General features: G+C 35.0%; 1 long non-coding RNA gene across 1 annotated transcript; it reads right to left on the reverse strand.

The window, feature by feature from the left end:
* Positions 1-438: 438 nt before the first annotated feature.
* On the reverse strand, positions 439-4,681 carry LOC146735235 (uncharacterized). The gene is made up of 3 exons (XR_014931426.1): positions 4,550-4,681; positions 4,290-4,400; positions 439-510 (listed from the first exon to the last, which is right to left on the reverse strand). It is a non-coding gene; the product is annotated as an uncharacterized LOC146735235 (long non-coding RNA).
* Positions 4,682-6,276: the final 1,595 nt, after the last annotated feature.

Below are 6,276 nucleotides of genomic sequence, written 5' to 3' on the forward strand. Positions count from 1 at the left end.
TAGCCATTGTGTATTTTAGCGAATATAATTAGGGTACGTCATACAGAACAATGGTAACAACGAAGGTATTATCGGTAATTCGTTGAGAAAAACCGTGCAACCGGATTAGAAAACGACGACGCACCATGTATACTGTCGGACTACCAACGCAGATATGTGTTTGTTCTTTTCTAAATGAGAGGAAAATAAATTTAACAATTAAAAAAGTTATTAAAAAAAACCCATGCATATATTAAACAAATCGCCTGCCCAAAATACATACCGAGAAGAGTTACTTTGATAAATGAAAGCGATGATATTAACGATTGTAAATGGAATATCATTTAATAGTTTTAGGAAAAACGCATGTTTACTGTAATTACCGTGCTCAACACTCATACAACTGAATATATGCCCCTGGGGCAAATAGTGAGTGGTTCCAATTTAAAAACACATATTACTGTACCAGAGACGCGTATGTTTAGTCACCAAATGTTATACACCCAGAAGGCATTCACTATGACGACAAATCTAAAAAGAAAATTGAAATTAAAAATCCGATTCAGTAAATTGGAATTATTATAATAATTTTTGGTGCTGGTAGAACATAATGGTGAACGTGACTCGGTTATAATGTATATATATAATATGCAGAGTGATTCGAGTTGAAATCGACTGAATTGCACGGTTTCACCGCCTGCACATTCTGACCGACAAAACGACAATGGTTGGTAGAGATGACTTAACGGGTCATGTTCATAAGATCGGTGTAGTGATCAGTGTAGTACATAAGATAGTTTTTAACAAAATACTAATCTGAAAATATAAGAGAATACCGCAGTAATACTGCTGCGAGAAATTAGTATATTTATCCCGACAGGATACACGCAAATATTAATATCTGGTCATATAAAGAAAAATCAAAATGGCGAACGCTGCACTGAATAGGCACGCGTACAATAGCGTTGTTTTGTGTTGTTCATTTTTTCCACGTAGTGCTTTGGGTGGCAGTCTAATAATACACTGAATTAATATGAACACGTTTCAGTAGAGCAATATTCAAAAAGCTGTTTCAGATAAGCTTATGAGCTTTACAACAAAACAACTTTATTACACTACTATTAATCATACGATACATTTAAAATCACGTCAACAAACATGACATACATACGACAGAATATTAAGGTAGCGAGAGGGAAAACATAATTTATAGTTTAATGGAGTTTAGGACTTTCCTGACCAGTTACTAAGCATGCAGTTATGGCAATGTATATGTTTTCAGAAAGCTGAGATATAGCAGAATACGATCATATATGTTTCGTCTTGATATTTGCTCAGGAGATTAAGTTACGATCGTTCCCGTTAACCTCCTAAACGGAGAGTTTTTTTGCGGGATTGGCCGTTTCTCGGCGTTCCTTTTTTTCTATGTTTCTGATCTTTTCACTGTTGCACTGTTGCTTTATAAGATAGTGATCTTTGAGAATGCGTCTCGAAATTTTTATGTGCCCCATAGTTCTGGAGATAAAGCCTGTTGAACGTTATGGACTAAATTTTACGAACGTCTTCTTGTGACCAAGGCCGTAACTCAACGTCAACGGCTCTGTGAATGTGTTAGTTAATTATACTGTGCAAGTGTTTATGAATTTAGATTCTTAGATAAATCTTGAATCTAATTTAATTATTTATTTGATTCTTTAAATTCCAAGGACAACACAATCTATAATGAAGTGTTTCTCAAATGCGATGTTTTCATATGTTTTACAATCATTTTATATAGTATTCACCGCCTGGGTATTTTTGTGTTTTCTTCAATCTAACCTGATCTCACTGTCGTTTACGCTTACTAAAATGTTGATTAAATAAATTTACAACTCAAATTTTGATTTGAGCAGTTTGTATGTGCTAAGTTTTTATTGCAAGCTTTGTTTTATGACAAATACTGACCAACTTCTGTCATGTTTTATTGTACGTATTTTATTCTTTTTTAATTTGATAGACAATAGCCTTTGATTGGTAACATAACTTGTTTAATCAATGCGGGAATGTTTGGAGCCATAGGCGTGTAAACATTTTTAGAGAAACCAAAGTTTAAAAACTGACGTCCATAATATCTATATAAACTGATTTGTATGTTTGGGAAGTTTGGAACAATTCACTCAACACTCCGAAGCCTTCTCCCTTATTTGAAGTGGATAACCCTTATTATTGACACGGCGTGTCGGGATAGGAAGACAAATACATCCACGACACAGCTCTAAATCATTTATTGCACACACCATTAGACATTGGAATCATGTCGAACGGGAACACAATTTGAAGGTTCAATTTATATGTCTCAATAAAACTACTAACCGCGCACAACGAGAACCTGATATAATCGGAGACTTGTTTCATCTTTTTGACATTCGGAATCCTCTCACGCATATTAGGACCAAATAGTCGCGCATCTTACATTGGTTTAATTACGATTGTTAAATGGATGTATCAGACGCAGACAAAAAACAAACACTATCTGATTCTCAATACGTCATGTCTACGTCACGGTATGTTTAATCATGAAAAATCATCAGCCTTGTCTAGAAAAATGTTTGCAGAGGATCGACAAACGTTGGTCTGGGCAATGTAGAACGTCATTTAAAATTAAAGCAAATCTCTCCGCAATTAACCTAATATAGTTGTAGAAGTAAAATCTGAATCACTATACATGTATTTTGTATTTCAACCATCCACGTGCTATTATTTAACTACAATGAATCTAAGCTTGGACTTCATGAAAAAATAGTTTCACAAAATGACTATTCATATGTTAGAGCAAATACACGAGCGAACGCTTGTGTTTTGACTAGACTTGAATTTTCTTCATGTTCACTTGAACAAGTATTGTGACACTGAAATCTTTGTAATTTATCAACATGGATAAACTGAGAACATGAATGTTCATCGTAATACCTGCATCTAAGCAAACAGCTTAACAATTATAGTTAAATTAATTACAAACAAACATACCAGCAATTTATGATTTGTTTCCCAGCATTTCAAGGCATAACTCCTGCTCAGAAATATATCACAATATTTCTGAATCAAGAAAAAAATAACAAATGAGAAAAAAGAGATACGGACACGTGCCCCATTCTTGTCGTTAGTTGACTTATCGGATGCAAGTACGACGGTTGGTAAATGCCAAGCAGACATTTGAAAGGGTTTCTTTTTGCTGAACTTACCTCAATTAATCCTTCAACATAGTTCATTACTATGGGGACCTTACAAGAATGATGTAATTCAGCTGATACTGCGATACTGCCCTATTATAACCTAATTCACTGCCGCCTGTGGAGCCCTGTTCATTATCCATATTTATGTCGAATGATACACAAGTATTATTTGATGTGTGATTTAATTTTACATAACTACGAGTGCTATGTACGAGTTTCTCAGAACGAAGTAATCCCTCGACTTCCTATCGATATATAAACCACCATTTACATCTAAAACCAGTAAAACATACTGGCAGCAACGGAACACAATGCGTGGCGAAATAAATAAAACTTTGTCAGTAATTATTTTATAATTGTTTCAACCAATTTTGTACTATGAAATAATTGTCAGTAAATAGTTTTACGTTCTTGAAATTGCCAATTCCTTTCACAAATTTGAATGCGAGTGCCGTTAGTTTATGTTATGTTTACTTTATTATATTCTTATTTTTGCACCTGATCATGGATTCCAATTTAATCAACATATTCGTTAGATATAACCTGCGTTAATTCACATATGTTCTATTCGCTGCGATAACATCATTTAGGGTCGCTTTAACCAGCGAATACATAACGTAAATTTTACAACAACTATTGTATTAGTATGTACTTCCGTACTTAAAACAGAGCTTTAATTGATTGTATTCACGAGTACCTTTGTTCAGATCAATAATTTCCTCACATAAAACACACACAGATGGAATGAGTATAGTAGCAGCAAATACGAAACGTGTCAATTAAAAAACACGAATACACAGATGTATGCTTGACTGGAATCACGAATTTACTGCCACCAACAAGCTCGATATGTGTGGTAATAACCGACTTCGAAACTAACGTTTTATGTCCTCCTCGCGTCGATTTATTAAAATTGTCAGTATATTTTATAATACTCATTTCTATGTAAATGAGTGAATTGTACACGCACTACCTCGGTAGTGATGGTGACGATGTCGTTCCTATTGTAGGCACATGTTTGCATATTGGGTATTATCGTCCCTGGCAATGTCGCGTGTTAACACTGTGAGTATGTGTGTTATGAGTGGACGTACTCACCTGAATGTCTATGAAGACACGATGCTATATGGTGGTTGTTGCTAGCAATCCCTGTACATATTGATACACCACGTGCAGGTTCAATTACGCCACAGGTTAGGTATGCTCGAGCTATAGTGAAAGACCAAATACAAATGTTCTTATCGATTCATATATATTCCTCCCAGCAAATAAAACTGATTGGCCTTAATGCAAAAAGTGGATGCGCATGCGGTATGCTTTGTTGAAATATAAGAAAAAAAGGACAATTTTCAAATTACCGACTAGCAAGTCTCCGATTTTCGACTAATGATCCAATCTTGTAGCAGACACGAATCCGGGGAAACAAGACTATCCCTATGGTGACGACGACGTAGACGCACTGTTATGACGAGGAAGAACCAGTCTTTCACGCCACTATCTGTTTTGTTTACGCCAGCGAAATATCATGTCAAACGCTGAAACATACACACTTATTTTATGGCAGTTCGTGCCACCTGTGTATCGATCTATTGCCATGACAACGAAATGGCGCTAGGCTAATCCATTTCCCTAATGGGTAAAGTCACTTACTCAACACCGTCAAGGACATCTGACAATAAAACTACATTATCAACGAAAGATCAATATTCTACATATCATTTCATCGTCCAGGATTTCATATGCATTAACCTGGAAGCTATCGCAAAATATTTCTAAATTTCTGCAAAAATATGCACCGTCAAATAATTCAACGATTTATGTATACCAATTTATCAATGTTTGGTGCATCGATGCAATACATAACATCATGGCATTTCCAGTGAACGGCTCGCGCCGATGTCATTTCCGGTTCATCACCCGCGCCTATACCATTTCCGGTGCATTATCCGTGATATATATATATATAAACATGTTTCAATCAATGGAACGCAGAATCGTAGTAGTTTTTATTTTTTTTTTTTTATTTTACATTGTACTGACCACGATTACAATGAAGTAGACCCAGCTTGACAGTTTATTGTAAAATTCATGGGAAGGAAGTAATTAATTACATTGTGCACAGAAAACATTACTCCGTTAAATCTGACAGGTGGTGCCATATGATCGTAAAGAAAAACACGATTATTGTCTTCGTATGTAAACCTTTATCTGACCATACTTATTTATCTAAGTTTAAGCATATTACCTAGTAAAAGTAACATGTGAAAGCAGATTTAATAGCGTATTTGTTTTTCTTATCAAATGGCTCTAATTTTATTTTTTGGTGAATGGGTTTACAACATTTCGTCGAAAACCATTTCATCGAAAGACCGTTTCGTTGAAAGTCAATATTATTGTTATTTAAGTGTTCAACTACCTCCCAATGAAGTGTAGTAGAAATCAACGAAATCATTGCTCACAATTGTTTCAAGTGAAGGGCGGATCAGTACGCGCAATTTTACCACTCTATCATCAACATAACACCAATTAGTAATGATTACGGCGTATTTCTTCATTTTTTTTAATACAATACATGCATAGCAAATTATATCAATTCGTATGACTTTATGGCAAAGGTTGATCAACATTCGAAATCACCGCAACCTTAAAACCAAACAAACTGCCGGCGAATAATATGTGAATCAGATGTGATCACGGACAGCTAAACGCTGACATTGTTTGCTTTTAAACTGGCAATTACGCAAAACATTTCTTTCAATTCCTACCGCATTAGTTGTTATTTGGATATTTGAATAACGATATATTCAACTTTCGACGAAATGGGCATTTTACTCCATGTCCCGAAGATTTTACACAGAACACTTTCTATCTTTCAGGTCAAATGTTTTCTATCTTCTCATCTCCCATCCGAATTGAACTGTTTTGTGTGTTATGTTAAGGCTCATTTACTCTAGGTGGCAACAAGTTTATCGTTTTCTATTTCTCGTGACAAGATTATTCTGTGTTTTTTTTTGAAAAATGTAGAATATAGTTTAGAAACGAAAAAACAAATATTTCTTGTTCGAATAAAGATTGTGGCCAGTGC

The sequence above is a fragment of the Saccoglossus kowalevskii genome, chromosome 13 (assembly GCF_978046115.1).
Source record: "Saccoglossus kowalevskii chromosome 13, keSacKowa6.1, whole genome shotgun sequence".
Classification (NCBI taxonomy): Eukaryota; Metazoa; Hemichordata; class Enteropneusta; family Harrimaniidae; genus Saccoglossus; species Saccoglossus kowalevskii.